General features: G+C 40.8%; 1 pseudogene across 1 annotated transcript in view; it reads left to right on the top strand.

Annotated features, from left to right (window-relative positions):
- LOC306897928 (macrophage mannose receptor 1-like) overlaps positions 1–24184 on the top strand; it is a 28869-nt pseudogene extending 4685 nt beyond the window's left edge. Inside the window, exons 2-32 of the transcript XR_013788345.1 lie at positions 1279–1677; positions 1776–1949; positions 2046–2201; positions 2274–2387; positions 2463–2603; positions 2682–2864; positions 3625–3782; positions 3875–4008; positions 4091–4177; positions 4270–4418; positions 4505–4691; positions 5752–5867; positions 6034–6115; positions 6232–6376; positions 6861–6899; positions 7102–7265; positions 8097–8161; positions 8963–9063; positions 9271–9410; positions 9603–9705; positions 11093–11280; positions 11466–11516; positions 12019–12124; positions 15289–15521; positions 15597–15762; positions 19983–20135; positions 20318–20434; positions 21638–21799; positions 21890–21922; positions 22001–22805; positions 24027–24184. The product of XR_013788345.1 is annotated as a macrophage mannose receptor 1-like (transcript). The remainder of the gene's footprint in view (positions 1–1278; positions 1678–1775; positions 1950–2045; positions 2202–2273; positions 2388–2462; positions 2604–2681; positions 2865–3624; positions 3783–3874; positions 4009–4090; positions 4178–4269; positions 4419–4504; positions 4692–5751; positions 5868–6033; positions 6116–6231; positions 6377–6860; positions 6900–7101; positions 7266–8096; positions 8162–8962; positions 9064–9270; positions 9411–9602; positions 9706–11092; positions 11281–11465; positions 11517–12018; positions 12125–15288; positions 15522–15596; positions 15763–19982; positions 20136–20317; positions 20435–21637; positions 21800–21889; positions 21923–22000; positions 22806–24026) is intronic.
- Positions 24185–24995: the final 811 nt, after the last annotated feature.

Below are 24995 nucleotides of genomic sequence, written 5' to 3'. Positions count from 1 at the left end.
TCAAAGCAACCATTTAAAATCTAACTAAACTAAAAAGTTGAAATGGCATTTTCATGAATAAGAGAGTCATTGTATAAGACTATAGACAAAGGATGACTGAGAATTTGCGTTGAATATTTTTAACGTGTTATTTTAAAAAGTGGTGCCATCTGGGATACCAACACGTGGTGAAATTATACATATTACAGGTTTTGGTATCATATGAAAGCTGGTTTCAAGCCCTTTCCAAATCCAATATTTTAACAGCGTGAACAGGAATTAACCATTGCTTCGTAAATGAAGCGTATCAATTAAATACACTTAAAATAAAAAAGACATTTCTTAGATATATTTTACTAAGGTGACGAGGATCACAATCGCATTGTGTCAAACTCAGATGCAGTTAAAGTTAACCTTAGGAAGAATGTGTGCAAATGTGCATTTTGCCCATCATCATTAAAACAGGGTTTTATTCGACAGGTTACAACGTTGTTGTAGCTTTAGACTATTAAGTTCAGGCAAATGCTAGCCCGCTCTCTCAGGTCCCAAATGTCTCAGATACCTCAAATACCTAAAAAGTTGTAAGTTGAAAGTTTCTTGCGTAAAGAAAATGTTGTACGAGTTCAAACAACAAGATCTGTATTTAACGACAACGTTACCCTTGCAAGAAAGAACTGCAGTAACAGTTCAATCCAGACAGAGGGGGTGGAGCCATAAGGTTTTATTGACAGCGTATCCAACACTATTGAGTCAAAAGCTCTTTTTAACCTTTCATTGGCTAAAGATTTGTTGAAACTTATTGCTCCCTGAACTCTTTGTAAGTCGCTTTGGATAAAAGCATCTGTTAAATGACTAAATGTAAATGTAAACAAGCAGGCAGACGTAAAGGGTCACCAATAGCACTGATTTAATGAAAGAAACATCAGCAGGGCACTTCAGAGTGTAGGGGCAAAAAGGGTCATGTGCTCTTCACAGGTTAAGCCCTATATGTCACGTGCATGACAGTCGCAATGATTTGTTTTAAGAGATGTCAATGCAATTTTTTTTCGATCAAGACACTTCTAACATTTAGTTAGACTGGAACTAGGCTGAAGCCCTGTCCAGGAAACTGCCCCTTAAAGTCATAAGAACGTAATTGAAAGTCCTTATTTTCGTATTCAATTGTCCTCAATCTGAGCCTGAAGCTCTGAGGAGTTTACAGATTTTACTTTATCTACACACCTCTAGGTTTAGATACAGAATGAATATCTTCCTTCAAATATCTGATTTCACACAAATATCTGAATTATTTTTGTGTAGACTCCGGCTCTTTTCTGATGTACAACAAGGATCACAACAGATGTGTGAATGTGGTGAATGCCAATGTGGTGCAGGCGTCAGCGTGTGATGTCTCTTCTGACGCTCAGCGCTTCCGATGGGTTTCATCTTCAAGAATCATCAGCGTCTCTCTTAAACTCTGTTTGGGAGCTCAAGACATCAAAGACTGGGTGAAAATTATTCTTCTGCCCTGTAAAGACAACAGTCCTCTACAGACCTGGGAATGTAAGAACGAGACCTTGTTTGGATTAAAAGATAAACCGTTACACATGAACTACAATCGAGAAGAGTCAAATATGATGCTGTTTAGTGGAAATGGCGGTTGGAGGCGCTGGCAGATTTATGGGAGTGAAGACGATCTGTGTTCTCATGGATATCAAGGTATAAGCAGACATTATTAACAATACACATCTGATGCAGTTATGAGTCAGAATCCATCAATATTTATCTCTGCTTCCTGTAATTCTTGTGTCTTGTAGAGATGTATTCTCTGGGTGGGAATTCATTTGGAAAGCCATGTCAGTTCCCCTTTTAGTTTAATGACAAGTGGTACACCGAGTGTATCGTGGAGGGAAGATCAGACGGCCGACTGTGGTGTTCAACTGAGACAGATTATGACACAGACAAGAAATGGGGCTTCTGCCCAACCAAAGGTAAGAACGTGTTTTGTTTCGTTCATAAAATACACTAAAACAAATTCAATTAGAATATACAATGTGTATTTAAATGTTGTTCTGTATGTGTTTCAGGCGTGTCAGGGTGGGACAGTGATCCAGTAAGTGGTGTTTTGTACCAGAGGAACACACAGTCAGTATTGAGCTGGCATCAAGCTCGAACCAGCTGCCAACAGCAAGATGCAGATCTTCTCAGTATATCAGAACTCCACGAGCAGTCTTATATAGCAGGTACATTCACATCTTCTGCTCTTTACACACACACAGATTCTACTATCAAGCTAAACTAAAATGATATTTCAGGTTTGACAGATCGCATGGGTTCTGCTCTATGGATCGGACTGAGCAGTCTTGACTTTGAGAGCGGCTGGCAATGGAGTAATGGAAACCCATTCAGATATCTCAACTGGGCTCCTGGTACGTCAGGTGTATGTAGAAAAAGCATCTGAATGGTGTGTAGATGATGTCAATGTTGGTATTGTTTGACTGTAGGTCACCCGTCTCTGGAGCCGGGTCTGAACTGTGCTGCATTAAACGCTGATAAAGCCTCAAAGTGGGAAAGTTTGTCGTGCAGTAAGAAGTTGGGCTACATCTGCCGCAAGGGCAATTCAACAGAGATCACACCTTCAATAGGTACAACACGCACACGCACAGCACAGCACATACTGTATTCCAGTGTCAGTGTTAAATGTTTATCTGTGTGTGTGTCAGGTAAAGATCAGCCGTTCTTCTGTCCAGCGGCGTGGGTGCCGTACGCCGGTCACTGTTATTATCTGCAGCGCTCTCAGAAGATGTGGAGCGACGCTTTGGCAGCGTGTCATAAAGAAGGATCAGATCTGGCCAGCATACACAACATAGAGGAGCACAGTTTCATCATATCACAGAGTGGATACTGTACGTCTGCTGCAATAACACACAAACACAAAACGGTTTGTTCTGCTTGGTCAGTAGCTGTGTTATATTCACGATAAAGCACAACTATGACCGCTGCACTTAACACTTCTGTGTTCATTCTATTTTCTAGTCATTTCTCTTTGTCTAACTATCTGGTATTAGTTTTAGCAATTCCTTTATTATCTTTATGTATCTAATGGCTCACAGGTGTGCGACTAAGCGTTTATTTCAGTGAATCCCGATCAATTTGAGACGTCTAAATAAACAGACAATGTTTTTGATGTTGATGTTCATCTAAAAGTAGGAGGTACAGTACGCCTACAGTACATATATATCGCCAGGCTTCAGTTTGCACTTTGTTTAAAAGAAAGCATTTGGGATGCAAATCAATATAAGAAGAATGATCCTCTTTCAAAAAGTTTTTTATTTGAAAACCCGTTTATTTGATTTCAGTTGAAGATAAAATGGATTTTCAGTTTATATAATATATTAGGTTGTACGTCTAAAGTGTTTGTGTTGTGTAGTGTCCAGTGATGAGCTGTGGATTGGTCTTAATGATCAGAAGATTCAGAATCTGTTTGAGTGGTCGGATAGAAAACACGTCACCTTCACCAGATGGATTGTTGGAGAACCTTCACACATCACCAATCGCATGGAGGATTGTGTGCTTATGAAGGGAAAGGTGGGGACTTTTGATATTGTGTTTTTATGGTCATCATAACATTTGACACGGTGATGTTTGTGAGTTTGTGTTGTGTAGTGTCCAGTGATGAGCTGTGGATTGGTCTCAATGATCAGAAGATTCAGAATCTGTTTGAGTGGTCGGATAGAAAACACGTCACATTCACCAGATGGATTGTTGGAGAACCTTCACACATCACCAATCGCATGGAGGATTGTGTGCTTATGAAGGGAAAGGTGGGGACTTTTGATATTGTGTTTTTATGGTGATCATAACATTTGACACGGTGATGTTTGTGAGTTTGTTCTGGTGGTTTTGTGTGTATTAGGAGGGAAAGTGGGCAGATGAAGCGTGTGGAAAAGCTCATGGTTACATCTGTAAGAAGAAAGCTTCCATTAAACCTGAAGGATCCACACACATGATCAGTCCTGGATGTCTTGCTGTGAGTCGAAAAAATCATACGTGAAGCTGCTTTTTATTTGATATATTGTGTTTTATTATTGTTTGAAGGGACGGTTTGGTGATGGTATGAATGTCTCCACAGGGTTGTTGCCATGGAAACCCGAACTTTTGCTGATGCCAAACTGACATGTGAGCAGAGCGCAGCGAGTCTGGTTGATGTTTCCAGCAGGTGAAGTTCACCTGAAATATTTGATCATGTTTTAGATGTTTTGACACTGAATGACAGTGAGAGTAAAACAGTGTTGTATGTTCGCTCATCAGGTAACAGAATGCGTTTCTCATCAGTCTGGTTGGTCTTCGGCCTGAGAAATATTTCTGGATCGGTCTGTCTAATGCTCAGCAGGTGGCGCTCTTCCAGTGGAGTAATGGTGTTAAAGTCAGGTTCACACACTTTAATGTCGGCATGCCAGGTGTGTTGAGGAGTTTCATGCAGGTGTGCAGCTTCACTCATGAATGTCATATCTCTCTTCTCATGTCGTTGTTTTGTGATGTTCAGGTAGGCACCAGGGTTGCGTGGCGATGTTAACAAGATCTTCAGCAGGGATGTTCTGGCCTGTAACACTAAACAGAAATACATCTGTAAGAAAACGGCAGAAGGAATCGCTACAACCACAGAGCCTATCACACAACCTCCAAACTGCCCACAAGACTGGATTAAAAAAGATCCACACAACTGCATTCAGGTAAACGCACATCAAAGAAGTGTAATATTATAATGGTCTTTGTTCTGAGCAGAATTTAAATTATGTTTTATAAACTAAGTTTGGGAGGAGCAGATAATTAACTCGGCTTGTCCACTATCAGCAATCACAGCACCTGACCTATCAGTTCAAGAGAGAGAGAGAGAGCCTCAAAAAATAGTCAAGCCGTTTTACCTTCATTCTCTCTTCAGCCTTTAAGCATTGGTATACCCAAATTGCAGGACTTTATAACCCTCACCAGCTCATACCGCGACAAGCTCAGATTGTGGATAAAATTCCTCAATCAATGGAACGGTTTGCACTCTCTCCCCGTCGGCATTCAATTGTTTACCGACGCCGCCCCTGCATCGGTTTCGGAGGATATTACCAAGGATGCTGGTTCGCCTCCACGTGCCCCCCAAACTCCTAGAATTAACCCAGCCACTCTCTCCCTCAGCCTTATTTGAGCTGTATCCTCTGGTAGTCGAGGCATTTTTGTGGGAGAAAGGAGTGATCCGCTTCCAGCATTTCTGTCCATTGCGACAACGAAGTGACAGTGCACTGCATCTATATCTCGCCTAGAGGCCAGCATTGCAGCAGCGACCACCCCCACAGGGACCCGTGCCTCCGTCAACGTTCTGCAGCAGCAGCAGGTTAGAGGCAAACATCGCAGCACCGACCGTCCCCTCAGCAGTGCCCACTTCAGTAACAAATAGACTCTTCTTCAGACTCCGCAACAATGTCTTTAGTGCCAAGCAAGTGCCAGTTCGTCATCAGCCCATGCCAGCCTCGTTTTGGGGGTTGCATGCAAATATCTTCAAAAGCTGTCCTGAACTAGTTGCAGCTCTTGGGGGAGCGTTCCAGGTTCGGGCTAATGCCGGATTTGGAGCCCTTTCCCCGTACAGGGCTGAGCTCAGAAGAACGACCGAGCTCGGAGCCCTCTCCCCCTCCCCGGACAGCACGCCAAATACGCTTACCCTCAAATCTACACCATTATCTGCATAGGTGAACTGCACATTCTAACCTCATTCACAGAGTCACGCTATTCATTTTTATTTCTTAGCTCTATAAACGGCAGATGGACGGAAAGAAGACTTGGTTTGAGGCTCGTGATTTCTGTCGATCCATTGGTGGTGATTTAGCAAGCTTCCACTCAGAAGAAGAAACAGGAATGATACCGTGAGTGCTTGTGTTTCTTTTCTTAAATTTAAATGACAGGATGTGAAATTTACCGAACTTCAATCTCATAAAAGTCATATACTGATGAGTAGTTTCCTGTCTTCTGACAAAAATTGTATTGTATCTGCGACTAAAGTTTAACGCTGTCATACAAAACTATTTGCAGGTATTTAGTCTCGGACCCGGCGTGGATCGGCTTCACTTCACTGGACAGTAATTCTGGTTTTGTGTGGACAGATCAAACTCCTGTGAGTGATTTCTTATGACCCTCATTCTGTCTGATTGTTTTCTTCCTAATTTTGTTTTCAAACCGTATTGTTCACATGCTCTTCTGTCTGTGCTTGTGTGTTTGTATTTGTTTTAGTCCGATTATGAAAACTGGGGCTTCGGAGAACCAAACAACCATAATGATCAGGAACACTGTGCAGAATCCGGCGCTTATTATGGACGCAGGTGGAATGATCGAGCATGTGAAACTTATAGCGACTGGATCTGTCAGATTCCAATAGGTACACAGACAGACACATTCAGCATTTACAGAAGTGGTTCCCAAAGTCTGGGTAATAAGGTAGTTATTAAAAGGGGTTGCTCCAAAGCTGAGGTCACGCTAGCATGACATGACATGACAAACAGCAGCAAACCGACATTATCGGACATGACGGTTGCCATGACGATGAGGCAAAGCATCCCTGACAACTGATATTCTATATTCAGCTAAAGTGGCAGGTCAAAATAAGTTTTTCGTTTCAAATAAAAAATGCGTTAGCATTTATTAGAGTGTCTTTATGCAGGTGGTTTCTCTGAAAAAATAAAGGCTCTGGCGGAAAACATTTGGGAACGTCTGACTTACTTGAAGACGTGCACTTTTTCTAAACCAAAGACATTGATTTAAGCAAGTTTTTCAAGTGGATGTACGAAATCATATCTATTGTGTATCATTTATAAACCTAAGAAAGTTATACAGTATTTGTTTTGATTCTGTTCTTTTAACAGGAATCACTCCCAAATCTCCATCGATCACAGTAATTCAAGGTAAAGAGCACTAGAGATTTTCACACAATCCATCAGTTCATAAACATAAAGAAAAAGCATTTGTACAGTTCCTGATATGTACATCTGTATATCACAATCAAACTATGCATGACTCATAGCTCATGATTCAGAATGAGGTTTCCCCTGTAAATCACACAACCTGGATAAAGACCAATTTTCTGTTGTTTTCGTTTGTCAATAGAATATAACAAGACTTCTGATGGCTGGATCGTGTTCAATGGCAGTCAGTACTTTATTAATAATGATCAGCTTCCTATGGAAGAAGCTCGAGCGTTCTGTAAGAAGAATCACGCTGATCTCACCGTCATTACCGGTCAAAGTGAGAGGAAGTTTTTATGGAAGCAGGTAAATGACTGTCAATGGTATCAATGTTTTCCACTTTGTCTGAGAGCAGCCTACGCTGCCACAGGGAGGAAAAAAGTGTTTTATATTCATTTAATATCGCTCTCGTGTGATCTAGTCGTGTGATGGTGCTCTATATCAGCATGGCGGTGATTAGGCCAGAGGCACGAGGCCACAGGCCACGCACAGGAGACAATCACAGCCGCTAATTTAGAGCCCTATCATACGACTACGAGAGCGATATTGCATTTATACAACGGTTCGACGCACAATGGTGTAGATAAATCAGAAACCATAGATATATACTGTATAAAACTGCATGCCGCATTCAAGCGATCCAGGCACGTAGAAGTGTCTGCCATCTTGGAATGGTCCACTGACGTAACTCACAGACTAGAATGCCACAGCACTGCGTTGCGCAGCCATGGCTGTAAAAACCACAGGGATTCAAATTTCCAAAAAAGTTATCACGTGTTAGTGTAGCAGATATAATATGTTTGAGTTTATACAAAAATAAATATGTTTTCATAATCATACACAGTCAGCTTGATTTGGATTGTTAAAGGACAAGCTTGCAAAGTTCCAACATGGCAGATGACCTCCATATAGAGGCCCATAGAAACAGATTCTAATGCGCTGTCTAGTTATTTATATCTATGTCAAACCCTCTGGTTTAGCTCAGGGGTGGAGCGATTCCCGTGATGATACTGGTGGAAAAGTCTCATGGCTCTCAACCAATCAGAATCGACAACCGGAAAGAACTGTTTAATATAGTATTCAAAAACACTTTCAAACATTTCAGTACGACCAAACTGGTTGATTTTTGTTCTGCAGATATCTAGAGGATCAGAAAGTCAATACTACGTCGGCATGATTGTAGAGTTGGACAAATCATTTAGGTGAGTATGAAAGACTTGAACGCAGGATGGATGTCAAACTGGGAAAAATAAGTAAAAATACGACGCTGTCAAAAAAAAACAAAAAATACAAGTAACAAAATAATTTTTTTATCGATCTTCAATTTAAAGAAACAATATTGCGTGTCTCAGAGAATAATAAATGTAGAATTTTGAAATCAGTTTTATTCCTTTGCATGTTACAAGTTAGTCATGAATTTCAAGTTGTTTGTGATTCCGCTGATGCACATTCACGATGTTTTTATTTTTAACCGTAACGCTTTGCTTACTCAAAGTAAAAAGTAATTCAAAACAATTGTGTGGGCTCTGCTATTAATGTGAGTTTGTATTTCATTCATTTAGCTGAGTAGAGGGTTTCAGTTACCAGCCTATATATTTAAATTTGGATTCCATGTCTGCAAAACTAACATTTTAAATAAAATACAGACATAATCGTAACCGTATTTGACTGTTAAAGTAAATCTTGATGAGTTTTATACAAATTCTACTGTTCCAATTTCAACATTTTCGAACCTTTTACTTGACAAAACATATTTTACATTATAATGCAGTAAAATTAAATGTAATATCTATTATATGTTAACTGTTTTCACAGTTTATCGGAAGCTTAAACCACAATAAAATTGTACTTTTGTGTCTTGCATTTTATCTGATAAAATAATGTCATCACAGTGTAGCTGTTCTGCAACAGTGACGTTCTATTGCATTTGCAGTGCAATGAGTTCATAAAAATAATCCTGTAATTAAATGACTAAACTTAAAAAAGTTCTTGTCTGTTTGTAGTTGGGTGGACGGTTCACCTGTTGTTTACACTGCATGGGATCACAATGAACCAAATTTTGCCAACAATGACGAGAACTGTGTGACCATTTACAAAAACATGGGTAAGAACTTCTCATCCGTGCTGTTCATGTATAATGTCAGTGTGAAACAGCCACTAATGTTTCTTTTTAAATTGCCAATCGCCACAGTAGAAATTCATAACCAAGGTTAACCTTTCTTGTTTAATCCCTCAATGAATCAATCAATCTGTCTAGTCTAATCTCTGTTTTCATTTTGTTTATCAACTGTCGTTTAATCTTATTTTTTAGGATTTTGGAATGATATCAACTGTGGCCTGTCAATGCCCTCTATCTGTAAAAGAAGTTCAGATTTTGTCAACACCACAATGTCTCCGTCTACCGTAGCAGCGGGCGGCTGTGCTCCTGAATGGACGCGCTTCCGAGGAAAAGTGAGAATCATTATAGTTTACACTAGAAATCTGCGCAGGACATGCAAATGTTATTGCAGATCTGGGCCTGATTTTTTTTACCAACAATTAAATAATAAATATCTAAGTTTTCCGAACATATTAAACACATGGTGTTTTCCATGAAAGAGAAGACCGCCTAGTTCAATTCTGAACTTTTGTGTTTCCAAACAGTGTTATACATTTTTTGATAATAAGATGTCGTGGCATAACGCGCGAGATCACTGCATTTCACATGGAGGTAACCTGGTGTCCATTCAGAGTCACACAGAGCAATGTGAGTATTACACTGATATCTGTTCTTCATTTCAAAATTCTGAGAATGAACGAAACGCATTATAAATGTTAGAAATGTATTGCTGAAACACATTACAATGACTCTGAAGTGTGGCGTTAAACTTTTAAACAGTTTTTGGGCTAGTTAAAACAGTGGCTGGATGGTGCAATGGAGCATCCAAGCATGCATGCCCCCTCCCCTGACACTAGAGAGCATTAGCATGAGTGGCCAGTGTGCATGTGCCAACCATCACAAACCCGCTTTGAGGCTCTCTCACACTACCGCTCTGGCCAACTAAATAAATTGCAGGCCAGATAACAAGCGAGCGGTCACGCATGTGCAAACCAAGCACCTCAGAGATTACGTATTTAATGCCGTGTACACGTTTGGTCTACCAAGATAATCTTTACAAATCAAGACCACATTTGTACTTTTGAAGTAAAAGATAACACGATGGCATAAAAAGACTACACTTAGGTTGCTGGATATCAACGTAACCACCACCAAGCCTCCGACAACTCTTTCAAACTTTATTTAAAATGTTTTCCCTGGTAGGTGAGAATGAATCCACATCTACGTTGTAAGAGATTTGTGTCACTGTTGTATTATCTGTGAGCTTTATACTGTATGCCCGCCAAAGGAAATAGTCACTTTTAGCAACTTGTTAGCAACCGCCGTTTTTAGGACACAATAAGGCTTTAAAAATCACAAGCAGGTTATAATTGGTGTTATGTCATAGAATACAACGTTTCTCAGGCGATTTCACAAAAAAACATTCAACAAACCCATAGACTTTGGAGTGATGGAACTGGAAACTCGCTTCCCTGTTTTGCATACAAAAATACATCATCTCTCTATGGACGGAGGGGACCATCACAAACAGTGAATGGAAGGGAGGGGATGTGTGATGCGCTTCAGTGATTCTCTTTTGATGAATATCACTCGTGTGTTTGAGTTCAAATTGTCCTGTACTGGGGACTCAGGTTTAGATATGCGAGTGGGTGTGACTTCAGCACCAACAGCGGACACGCCACAAGCGCTCGAGAGCAGAGTGCTGCTCCTTTTTCAAGAAACTTATTTTATCATTAAAATATGGTTGATTTGGATAATAACACATTTTAAATAGTGTGACACACTCAAAACACATATTCAATATGATATAAGTAATAGTAAATGGAACATTATGATATATTTTTGTCTGTGCTGTGTTTTTAGAACTCGATTACTAACATGTATTCTCTAGTAAGACTAGATTGCATTTTTTGCACTAAAAAAGACAGTTTTTGATATGTGAGACAGCAACTGCTTTTACTGGATTGTGAGTGATGGGTAAATTTAATGCCAAAATGCCCCAGTTGTTGAAAGAATCCTTGAATCTTTTCTGTAGCGTTTCTCACAACTCTGATGCTCAGTTCTGCTGATGACGTGTGGACCGGATTGAATGACGTCAACTGGGAGATGCACTTTATGTGGACTGACGGAAGAAGCGTCAGATACACAAACTGGATGAAAGGTCAACCCGTGTCATGGCCCGAGTCAAGGCACTATTTCAAAAGGGAAACAAGTCTGCAAAAAGTTAGTACAAAGAATAATGTAAAGCAATCATCAAAGCTTCACGCTAGTGTAGTTGTGTGAAATATAAGCATATGTGTATTTTCTTCCAGCAATGAGTAGCCGAAATATCCGCTGATTTAAATGTGAATATAGATTCCCATAACAGCTAAACTATTGATCATCTGTGCTGGTGTTCTCTGTTTTAGGACGCCTTTTGGGAGGGATTAATCGAACGTTCGCATATGTTTGAGCAGCAGGTAGGTTTTTCTTTCAACATGCTTAATCAAATAGTGCAACAAGATAAGGGGTCAAGTACTAAGGGTTTACACGCACCTACTACATCTATCGATTTTATATCATTTCATGATCATTTTGATTAATCAGGAGGCAACACACACATACACTATACTGGGTCGTTCTGTTCTCCCTAGACATCTAGTGCTCTTAAAGTCACAATATGGAAGACATTTGTTATGAAATATCCAAAAATCACTTGCACTGTTTTATATATTTCATGCAGTTGTGTAATTTCATTATCCCAAATGTTCCCAACAATGTGCAAATCCAGAGAAATTCCTTTATTAAAATAATGGCCCGTCCCTTGTCTCTCTTGTATTTGTCGCATATCAGTGATAAATTAGATTATTAATGATAATCTTAAATAAATAAATATTTTTAATACATAATTAATAAATAAATTTAAATTTTGTGGCTTTAACAGTTAAAATCTTTACATACTCTGATTTCTTTCCCATGTAGAATTATGACTGTGTTGCCATGGTTAGAAGTCCAGAGAAGCTGACCGGTTTGTGGAAAGTTGAAGCGTGTACAGATGAGAGAGGTTTCATCTGCAAGAGGAACACAGGTGAACACAAACTCTGTCACGAAATGGTCTGGATGCAGGCAGACGAAGGTTAACAATAAATGTTTATTAAATAAAACACCCGCAATGGGGAAAACCAGCACAAAGAAAACACTTCCAAAACAAACACTAGAAAACAAAGTCTCTAGAAAAGTGAAAATAATAAGTTTACAAACTGTAAACAGGAACAACAGGTTATCCAATAGCGTGAGCGCAAAACATTTAGTGCTACAACTGACAAAAGACATAAGACAATAGATAGTAGATAGTAGATAAAGACAATGCACCAACACTGTGACAGAGAGAAACTGAGACCATATAAAGGGAGACACTAACGAGGAGTGATCACATGGGGAGAGTGGTGACAGCTGATGGGAATGAAACCCTAACGAGGTGAATTACAAAACAGACGATGGGAATGAAACCCTAATGAAATTACAGGAGATAGGAGGGTGGGGCTGAGAGACATAACAGGAAGACACGTGGCATTAAGTAACAACATAAAGCCACATGTCTCCACACATAACACAACAGAAACCCGAAAGACGTGGCAATGTCATGACTCTGCCCAGGGAGCTAGAAAGCTCGAGACAGGAAGGACAGAGTCCTAACATTACCCCCGCCCCCAGAAACGCCCCATGGCGTCTCAAGGGAGAAACTTCAGCGGGCCAAAACACAAAAGCACAAAGACAAACACCACAAGCACAACACAGAACAAACTAAAGGGAACATAAGGGAGGCTATGAAGGGGTTCAGGTGGGTCAACAAAAACAACAAACATGGGAGGGGGGGTGGGGGAATGGGAGGCCAAACCTTTGGGACACCAGAAAAGGGTGGGACAGGTTGAGGAGACTTGAAGCAACCGGACGAGACCGGCGGGGACTTGAAGCAACCGGACGAGACCGGCGGGGACTTGAAGCAACCGGACGAGACCTGCGGGGACTTGAAGCAACCGGACGAGACCGGCGGGGACTTGAAGCAACCGGACGAGACCGGCGGGGACTTGAAGGGGCTAGGGAGAGGTGTGTGTCCTAGGGGGAAAAAATCTTGAGGTGATGCCGGCTGGAGAACTGGCTGAGGCACCGGCTGGAAGGCCGCCTGCGGAAGGGCAGGTCCGGCCGCCTGCGGAAGGGCAGGTCCGGCCGCCTGCGGAGGGACAGGTCCGGCCGCCTGCGGAAGGGCAGGTCCTGACGCCTGCGGAAGGGCAGGTCCTGACGCCTGCGGAAGGGCAGGTCCTGACGCCTGCGGAAGGGCAGGTCCTGACGCCTGCGGAAGGGCAGGTCCTGACGCCTGCGGAGAGGCAGGTCCTGACGCCTGCGGAGAGGCAGGTCCTGACGCCTGCGGAGAGGCAGGTCCTGACGCCTGCTGAGAGGCAGGTCCTGACGCCTGCTGAGAGGCAGGTCCTGACGCCTGCTGAGAGGCAGGTCCTGACGCCTGCTGAGAGGCAGGTCCTGACGCCTGCTGAGAGGCAGGTCCTGACGCCTGCTGAGAGGCAGGTCCTGACGCCTGCTGAGAGGCAGGTCCTGACGCCTGCTGAGAGGCAGGTCCTGACGCCTGCTGAGAGGCAGGTCCTGACGCCTGCTGAGAGGCAGGTCCTGACGCCTGCGGAGAGGCAGGTCCTGACGCCTGCGGAAAGGCAGGTCCTGACGCCTGCGGAGAGGCAGGTCCTGACGCCTGCGGAGAGGCAGGTCCTGAAGCCTGCGGAGAGGCAGGTCCTGACGCCTGCGGAGAGGCAGGTCCTGACGCCTGCGGAGAGGCAGGTCCTGACGCCTGCGGAGAGACAGGTCCTGACGCCTGCGGAGAGGCAGGTCCTGACGCCTGCGGAGAGGCAGGTCTGGAGACCTGCGGAGAGGCAGGTCTGGACGCCTGCTGGATCGCTGGCTGTGAACCCGGCTGGAGAACCGGCAGGAGCGCCGGCTGGGCTGGGTTACGTACCCCCCTCCGTTGCCTCTTCCTCTTCTGCCGAGCCAATCTCCTGGTAGTCTGCTGGAGGAAGGAGGTGAAGGACGGGGCTGGCTCCGCGTTGGAGGCCTCCGAAGAGGATCCCCAGGACTCTCTCCTTCCACGCTTGCCCTGAAGACTGGTAGGTGGTGAAGAGGTTGCAGGGTCCGAGGCTGATGGTGCGGTGGTGGTCACCACCCGAAGCTCCAGGGTGTGATCCTCTGGGATGGGGCCCAACGGAGAAGACAACCTCGGACAGACGGAGACACTGGGCTCCGGTCGGCTCATGGCGAACTGGAGCACACCCTCGAAGCCAAGCGGTCTCAGCCTCCTCATCTCCGCAGGCGATAGGGGGACCCTGAGGCCGCTGTTGAACGCCACAGTCACCTCTTCCTCCCCGAAGAGCTCCTCCACTGCGGCTTCCAGGAACCTGTCCAGGTAATCATCCCGGTCCAAGTTCCCCTGGCGAATGCTGCAGAGGGAACCAGGCTGGCGAGACCTTGCAGGGAAAATCGCCGCCTGCTGGGTTCTTACTGGTTGGTGCATTCTGTCACGAAATGGTCTGGACAGAACCCAGATGCAGGCAGACGAAGGTTTAACAATAAATGTTTATTAAATAAAACACCCGCAATGGGAAAACCAGCACAAAGAAAACACTTCCAAAACAAACACTAGAAAACAAAGTCTCTAGAAAAGTGAAAATAATAAGTTTACAAACTGTAAACAGGAACAACAGGTTATCCAATAGCGTGAGCGCAAAACATCTAGTGCTACAACTGACAATAGACATAAGACAATAGATAGTAGATAAAGACAATGCACCAACACTGAACAGAGAGAAACTGAGACCATATAAAGGGAGACACTAACGAGGAGTGATCACATGGGGAGAGTGGTGTCAGCTGATGGGAATGAAACCCTAACGAGGTGAATTACAAAACAGAGGATGGGAATGAAACCCTAATGAAATTACAGGAGATAGGAGGGTGGGGCTGAGAGACATAACAGGAAGACACGTGGCATTAAGTAACAACATAAAGCCACATGTCTCCACACATAACACAACAGAAACACGAAAGACGTGGCAATGTCACGACTCTGCCCAGGGAGCTAGAAAGCTCGAGACAGGAAGGACAGAGTCCTAACAAACTCAATATCATCACACATGAATCTCTTACTGTACGTGAGTTGTGTTAGATGTGTAAGTGTGTTTGTGTGTGTCGTAGACTCTCAGCTGGCTGCTCCCGTGACCACAGCAGTGCCACAGAAATTCTTCAGTCTGGGCAAAGATCTATACAAGGTGCAGCAGGTGAAGATGAGCTGGGATGAAGCCAGAAGAGAGTGTAAAGCCGATGATGCTGATCTTGCTAGTGTGCTGGACTCCATCAGTCAGGCGTACAACAGCCTCAGAGTCGACACCATCAGAGAACCTTTGTGGATCGGCCTCAACAGCAACCTGGTACTCGATTCATCTCACGGTGCGGTACGCTTGATTTGATCTTCTGTTTAGAAATATTCAATCTGTTTGGTCCAGACAGGTGGACGGTATCGCTGGGTGGATAACTGGCTTCTAAGCTACAGTAAATGGGCCGCAGGAGAACCCAGAAACAATTTAGCTTGTGTTTACATCGACACGGATGGCGACTGGAAAACTGCAGCGTGCAACAACACATATTATTCCCTCTGCAAACGATCCAAAGGTAAATCTTTCTTACTATCATCTAAACTATCCATTCGATCTCTGATTGTTGGATCTGTTGAGGATTATGGGTAAAGAAATTCTTATTCAGATATGAATTATATGTGATTTACTTATGGCTGAATTCTTTCAACTGTTCATTAAAATGAATCTGTTCACAGAGGCATTGGTTATAGTTTGTGAGTTGTACATTACTGATTAGGGGGTGTGTTTACCATGCCAGTGATGTCATCTTTTTTTAAAGGTGTTTTTTCGGATTTGTGTCGGTCAGGCATGAGATTTCGCTGTATCCCAGCAAGCAATTTAACTTCTTCTAGCCTAGGTTAACAAGGCTAAGTTTGGGTTGTCAGTGAAAATCGAATAGACATCTAACTATAGACGAAGAATAGACTAGTCATCAATTAGACGGCTATTGAACGATTATATGTATACATCTAATAGACGGTGAATATGGGTCTAGACTAAAACGAGACTGAATCTGGACTGTCTGTACAAATCTTGTAGATTTTTAACAATAACCTAAAAATAGACCAGCCATCAATTAGACAGCTAATAAACCACTAATTTATATCTAATACAAAACAATTGCTAAAAAAAGTTTTTTTCATTAATCAAAACAACAGCTTTGATTAAGAAAAATATAATTTAACATCTCAGAAATATACAAAACAAAAACATGAAAGAGACAAAATAAATATTACAAATACAATAGTTAAATCGACCAATCACTACGCACTGGTTAACTGGCCAATCATAGCACACCTCGCTTTTCAGATCGATTGAAGAGGGAGGGCAAACATGCATCGTATGTGGAAAATACAGCGTTTTTGAACCTAAAATCATGTATACACACTGCATTCCATGTAAAACAAACCCTAATATTCGTTTTAGCAGTGTCATGTGACCCCTTTAATAACACTAATTAAAACTAGAGTCGTTCTCTTTTGCTTGGAGGCACACTAGGGCTGAGCAACATATATTATTTTTAAATGTTCTTATTATATTGTCTTTTTATAATGCCATAAATTGCGTTATGTTTTATACAAAGCATTTAGATCGTCTCGTCGTTAAAACTTAACTTGCCAAATCAAAGCTCATATTTTCATACCATAATGAACTAAACAAAATATAATGATGGCTTTCAAATTCAAATTGTAATATGTTGCAGATTTAGAATTCAGATCATTTGAGTTTAGGGCACACGGAAACACTTTTAATTTAGTAACATGTTTAAGCTAAAAACAACATGGCTCTATACTGTTAGCCGCTAAATGTTAGGGTTCTTACACACATGCAGGGCCGTAATTTCCACTGGGGACGAATCCCATTTGTGTCCCCCCGCTTTCAAATTAGTTAATTGTGATTTTAACTGCACGCCATTATGTGTATCACCACAGTGCTTAAACGTATAAATGCAGGAAATGGGATTCAAATCAAAAACAAAAAAAGTGATCCCTACTAACTTTCAAGTCTCGCGTTGCGAGAAGTCCCAGTAGGGCAACAGTTGCCATTTAGCGGTCAATAATTATAATTGCATTTTAATTTAACTTGTTAAAATGGTAGAATTTGTTTTTTCGTAGAATGTTTATATAACAACACATATAATATAAATGATGTATAATTCAAAGTTTTAAATGTTTACTTGTGACGTTGATGTTACTTGATGCTATAATAAAATTTTGGGCTACACTCATCGCTGGTCTACATCAGGGCTAAAGCCAAACCATTGAAATTAAACTATGAATTGCCTCGATTTTCGCCAGGTGGACGAAAAGCAGACTGCACATAGCCCATCCATTTCAGAGCGATATCGTGACTACAGATCGTCCATGTAATAAAATGATACATATTGCTGATATTATTTACAGATTAAATATGATGAGATATATCAACAATTTCTGCGCTGACTGGCCAAAAGAAACGACAATGAACCGGTCTTGACTTTATATGGGCTACAAATAGCCGATATGAACACGTGCTTAATCGTGCCTACACATAGAACATGATAGAGAGAAAAAAGACATGTAACCGAATTTAAGATTATTTTGGCTAGAAGTGGGTTAATAATAGCCAGACTTTATCTCATCTATAGTACCGAGACGGTGAATTGACGGCTATTGTCTGTGGGGTGTTTAGACCTGGGCCAGCGCAGCATCTACACTAAAGGAAATATTCTCAATCCATTTGATGTTTTCAGTTTCTGTAAAGTACAGTGTGTAGGACATGCTGATAAAATCGATACACTGTGCGTGTATATATATATATATATATATATATATATATATATGCTGTATATATAAGCGGGTATTTACAATACGTGTATATGGATCAGTGGTGTGCGGTGGACTTAAAAAATGAGGAGGCAGATTTCTACCCATGTAATTTTTGTTCATCTCTGTACTATTAACAAGTGCGTTTGTCAGTCATTTCAGTGTTTATGTGTGAAAAATTCCTTTTAATTACTACAAGTTCATTACAGTATGTACTTCTGATTTTTGTAGTTTTATATTTTCCCTGCTTTGGGAAAAGGTACATCAACACCACCTTCATCTTCCTCTGGTACTATATTTCCTATATAAGAATTACATCATTACCAGGGCCAGACGGAATCTGCAGACTTTTTTTGTTAATTCTGCGCAGAATTTTTTTCTTAATCTGCCGAATAGTTTTTATATTGTTTGAAATATGTTATAAGTTGAAAAAAGGTTTTAAAATAAATTTGTTAAAAGATTTGAGAGAATGGGCCTTTAAACTTTATAAAATAAAAGCATTTACAAATCAGCTGTCAAAATTGCAATTAAACCTAAATAAAAACGTTATCAACATGTTTTATAAACACCATTATTGAATATAGACCTACTTGTTTATTTATAATATACATTTAACATGCAGAATGACATATTTTTATAATGATGATCATACATGTAAATGCTGTTCACAGCTTTAAACTATGACGATCTCAGTCGTGTTTTTGACTACTTTAATGGATCTTTCAGTGTTACTGTCTCAGCACATGAGATGAAGAAGAAATGAATTAATGTGGAAAAAAACATAAGCGCTTTAACAAACTTGTTCGCTCATTGCATTATTGTGTGTGAGTTTGCTGCGTCTGATTACGCAGCGCTTCTTAAACCCAAGTTTTATGTGTAGGCTAAGCTTGCTTTTATCAACAAAAACATGTGATGCAATACGAACACGACAACCATATCGTGTGGACATTTATATAGACAGGCTGCTTCATTAGTGGTTTTTACATTTGCTTTGCCTGAGGTAATATTCGTTTGTTCTGTAGCCTATTTTAGAAACGATTACGATCTATTAGATTCGCTTGAGAAGTAAACTGTGGATGTCTGTGGAATCGATCACGCCATAAAATCATCAGATTGAAACACTAAACAGCAGAGTAGGCTACTTGATGCGAACTCTTTCGCGGAAATATCCACGGGTACCCGCGGTCCGCGGACGCGCATTCCGTCTGGCCCTGATCATTACCAATACCATCAATTTAATTATTAACAGTCCCAGAAATACTCAAAGCATTTAAGAGATCAAATCAAATAGATGTGACTTACTTTAAACTTGCTCTTATCCTGAGCAAGCCTGATCACAAGCAAACGTTTTTGAACAAATCTGAACCACATAATATTCTGTCAACAATCCATAACTCCTCTGCCTCCGCCATCTCCGACACGAATCCTAAACTCTGATTAATACAACTAATAAAACAATTTAATTAACGTTCAATCTAATTTAGCGCCCGCAGTTTAAGATGAATGACGAAGACGAGCAGGAAGGCGGGATCTCGCTGATGAGTTAATCCAATCATAGCCCGTTGGAGGCATTGCCTCCTCTCACGTGACTTTTCTCCATTCTTTTCAATTACCCCCACTCAAACTCACGGCACGCTTTAGGGGGTATATGTAAAGTCAATGAGCTTAGAGGAGGCAAGAGAAACGCTGTCTCCCTTTGGAGCAGGGTCGCTGTTTCACACTGTTTTATACGCTGATTGATCTCATATTTCGCTTAATACATTCTATCCGCTGTCCTATTTTATTTCTGAACTGTTAACAATATTCTCATTCGATTATTTTCGAGGGGGAGGGGAGGCACCGCCTCCCTTGCCTCCTCGGAGGAAACGCCCCTGATATGGATACTGTATAGATTTATATTGAACCACTCCTTTTAAAGAGAAATGTACTAACCTCTTACACCACTCCACAGTTATTGCCCCCACAGATCCCCCTCAGCTGCCGGGTAACTGCCCCGAATCAAAGAAGCGCAAAAGTTGGATCCCATTTAGAGGACACTGCTATACATTCATGACCTCCATAAGAGAAAGCTGGGCTCATGCCACAGTGGAATGTATGAGAATGGGTGAGACACTTTCTTCACTTTCTGGCCCTGAACACTACTTTTATTTGACAGTTGAACCATTAATCCTATAATCCTATTGATTATCTTTCTTTGCTTAGTGAGTACTTGTTTCAAAATGGCTTTATAAACACGTATGCATGAATATCCGGTCAGTATCAACAGTGAGTTTTCTGTGATTTCAGGTGCATCTTTAGTGAGTATTGAGGACCCAGTTGAGTCAGAGTTTATCCGTCAGAATCTGGAGATCCTTCATGATAAAATCGACTCATTCTGGATTGGAATGCACCGCAGTCATACGGGTCAGAACATGATGCACTAGTTTCACAGACAAAGCTTGAGACTATTCCCAGACTAAGATTTATTTTGAGCTGTCTCAACTGAAAGAACTTGCCCTGACAGACCTTAAAATATGTCAGTTCCATTGTTTCTTCTCAAGATGCAGATCAGTAAGGTTTTTTTCTAAGATGTTGAAGTAACCACGTTGGTCTTTCTTGTCAAGACACAATGAAGATGCCCATTTCTTTCATCGGAGGATTTATTTGTCTGTGTGTGGTTTCTACAAACAATGTAAAGAAAATATTAGTACTTTAATTCACATGTGCTTAAATTCTCGAACTTGAACTCGCACCTGCAGTGTCAATGACGTCATTCACAAATTTGCGCTTCACAAGAATGACTTATGCCATTTCAACATTGGATTCGGCCTACTTGTGATATCTTTACAATGCTTGTTTATAATATTGCTTAATAAGTTAAACTTAAGCTTGATTTATTAAATGAATCAACCAAATAACCATCTCAAACACCGTAGAATTTGCTTTAACAGCTCAATAAGAGCCCCATTGGCAGCGTTAGATCTACAGCTTCATGTTAGATCTAAAGCTTCATCTTACAAGTTATTTAGAAATACAAACCCCTAAACCCATAAATACAAAGAATATTTATACATGGAACGTAGAAACATACTTTTTTTTACACGCACAAACACATTTAAATGATAAATAATCTCTTTGCATGGCCGCAAACTCTTTCGCATTCTGCACACCGTTTTTCTGCCACCAACTAACAGATATTTCCATTGCAGTCCTTTCCAGAGTTATCTCATACCTGAACAAAATGGGGCGCTAAGAACTCATATTTATTAAATAAATGAGCTATCTGAAAGAAACTATGTATTATAATGTGCTGCTGCTGTCCTTTATAACATAAGGCATTTCAATAAAAATGTAAATAGCCTAATTTAACTAAGTCCGGGCCAGCATGAGTTAATCTAAACCAAGGGTTGTCAACCTTTTTGATTCCAAGGCCCCCCATTGTGTGCAACAATATTTTAAGCCCCCCCTACCCAATTTCTACCTAAGAAATATATATATATTTTTTAATTCTAATTTTAACAAATTTTTAAATATTGTTTTTCGATATCTGTTGAGAACCACTGATGTAAAATATAAAATTTGAATCTATATAGAAGATAACGAAAATGCGATGTTTGTGTGTCACAGGTGAATGGATGTGGATCGATAACACGGTTGTGGATTACACAAACTGGAAACCGCGGATGCCCAGCGATGCCGGTGACTGTGTGGAAGTTCAGTCAAACACTGGAATGTGGAGTAACAACAACTGTAATAATCGCAAAGCTTATATCTGCAAGACTGCTAAAGGTCCGTCAAACAAACAAACAACACAACATACAGTATGCATTCATATTACATCATCTAATATAATAATCTACATGTGTGTTTCTCTTTCAGTCATACCACCAACAGAGAAGCCGTCAGTGTCAGGTGTGTAGAACTACTGTAGATCTACATTTCACTGCATTTCATTTTTTCCATCAATGTTCATGTATTCTTGTATTCTAGAGCATCATGTAGAAGAGACGTCTCACGGTTCGGCTGGCATCGCTGTAGGGGTGGTGTTGATCATCATCGCTGTTGCAGGTGTTGTCAGGTTTCTGTTCTTTAAGAGAATTCCCAGACGTGTGATTGGACAGCGTACGTTTGACAACAGACTCTATAACAACTCCGATCTCTCACGACCGCCTACAACTATTGATACTAAAGGACTCGTCGCCAACATTGAACAAAATGAACACGCTTAACACAAACACACATATACAGCATAGCTCGCATTGTAAATGTAGCCAGTTAAAGAATTTGGCAACAAGTCAACAGTTCAGTAGGTTGAGTGTTGTATATCTGGAATGAGATATGCTTATAAAGCTTGCTTTGTATTGTAAATGGTATTTTATGTTTTATTGCTTAAAACAGCCAACAATAATTGAGTTTAACACTCTCAGTGACTGAAGATGGTTATAATTTTTCTCAGAAACAAGCTCGCTGTCTTTCTCTGGTGGCGTTTTAGCACTTACGTTCATTTAAAGCTTTTCTGAGTTATATGTCATTTATTTGTAGCAGTAAACTGAAATTTTAAGTGAAATGCGTACAAGATTTCCAACAGAAATGATGCACATGTTTCATAAAAACTAGAAAAGTTTTCTGTAAAAGCATTTTTGGTGGGATTTGTGGTAATGTGAATTAAAGTGTTTGAGTAGATGGGTCTCAATGTCAGAGATATTTTGGTTGAGAAAGTTTTGCCTATTGTGGCTGTATTGTTTTGATGTGTAGATCTGTGCACTGGTTTAGCTGAGGATTAGTCATTGAGAATGTGGCAAGGGGACGGAATTACAAGGTTTGTTAAGGCCGGAAAGAGAGGCTTATGAAATCAATTTGTTCGACTACGCCACCCGGTACATGCTGGGAAAACAACAATAAGCACACAGGTTCGTGATCGTAGTGGAGTGAGCAAGTAATGAATAAAGAGAATTTAAATAGAAAAATATAATAATTTATTACAATAAACACCAATAAATTACTCCAGGTCTAAAAATCAAACCACCAATGAAACAAACATTACATAAGATCGGGCTGGAGAGAGAATGCCAGCAGGGGCCGCTAGTTCTTCACACCCCACTCAATACACACCTCTCGTAGACCACGGCAATATTTCACACAACGTGATTAGGGAACATTCACCACCGGCCAGCGTCTCTCCACACCGATACAGATTAACTCAATTATAATAAACAAAATACAACTCAACTTACAGAAAGACATCAAAGAAATAAAAAGACACAAACCAGTAACCACAAGATATTTCTGCAAGCAAGGTAGTTTAGACAAAAGTGTATTTGTAACAATGAGATTTCCGCACTCCTTATAAATTACCAAACTTCGGGCAATCCGCGCTTTCGTTGGCAAACCCACGGAAGGAGTGTAACTAGGGCATGCAGACATAAACCAAAGAATACAGATGTATACAACCAGAAAATAAATACACATCAATAATTAAACAAAAAAAAGGAAAATGACAACAGGCAATAAGCCACGCTGCTGAAAACAGCGAACTTGCTCTCGGTTGCAGACTTCCCGAGCGAGGGAACGAGACAGGCATGAAATGCGTAGCAAGCGTCTTTTAAATAAACATGTTCAAATCGTCAAAATGAAGCCTGGGCAAAGCAGCAGTATAATCATTTCAACAGGTTTTCACGTCTCCAGCAACAGAACTCCAAGTGCTGAAACCCTTGGACCGTGAACAAGTCACCGAGTCATCCTAAATAACGTCACTCGTCCCGGGAGGTCATAATTACATACGAGTACCACTGTTAGCAGCCCAGCAACACACAGCAGCCCGAACATCAATCCGTTAAACCTATCCACTCATTCACAACAGTGTTGCCCTGCAAAAAGGGGCGGTCCCCGTAAATGACGCTTTCCCGATACTACAACACCAGTCTTTTAAACGCGGTGACCAGTGCTCTGATTGGTTCACCGATCCACAAGACCTCGGCCAATGAGCCACCAGGGCCCTGCGTCACCCTGCTACAAGTCCATTTAAACATTTTATTGACATTTTACAGCCAATAAACTAAGAACATTTTGACTTTGTTCTTTAATCTGTATCTCATAACTGTGTGTTTCACTCTAGGATTGGTGTGTGTGTGTTTTAATGGTGTTGATGATGTGCTGAACAGAGGATAATGTTATATTAGATCTTACTAAATAAAATGATCTGTTCTGCTGAAGAAAGTCACCTATATCTTGGATGACCTGAGGGTGAGTAAATGAACACAAAGTGCATTAATACAAGCATTAATTCTTTATGGTCCGGTTTCACAGACAAGGCTTAGCTTAAGCCAGGATTTACTTAAATGAAGTCACTTTTATTAAAATGCTTTATAAAAATCATTACTGGTGTGCATACTGAGACAAAACAATGGCACTGATATATTTTAGGATTTCAGTTTAGACGGCTCAAACATTCATTTTAGTCTATGACTAGCTTTGAGCCCTGTCTGTGAAACTGGGCCTTTAAATGTTATTCGTTCATATTCTATGTTTCATGTCTTGGACAATTTTTAGTTTCTGTTCCTTCTATGGAATCATGTCATTTTTCCCAAGAAATTCTTCAGCCAAATATATAATTGTTTATTTTTAGAAAAACTTGCTGACATATCGAAATATTTACAGAAGTTATGCATGTAACTGCATTTGAACAAAAACTTCTGCACAAATTAAAGCAACTTTAGTCAAAATTGTTGCTTAATGTCAAGACTTTAGAACTGGGATTCATTTTTATTCCAGGAACCAGACCAACACCAGAGAGAGAGAGAGAGAGAGAGTCGCATCAACTCTGTTCTCTGATGTACAGGAACCGTTTGTTTTCACAAAAATGGTGATCCATGGAGTCTCTCAGCAGTTCCCAGAAGTTACTACACTCTTTTTATCATGGGGGAACCCCTTTAAATGATTATATAAATCAAGACATTTAAAGACATAGGACGTTTAAAACTTTAAA

The sequence above is a fragment of the Barbatula barbatula genome (assembly GCF_947034865.1).
Source record: "Barbatula barbatula genome assembly, chromosome: 1".
Taxonomy (NCBI): domain Eukaryota; kingdom Metazoa; phylum Chordata; class Actinopteri; order Cypriniformes; family Nemacheilidae; genus Barbatula; species Barbatula barbatula.
This window is presented reverse-complemented; position numbering and strand designations above follow the sequence as displayed.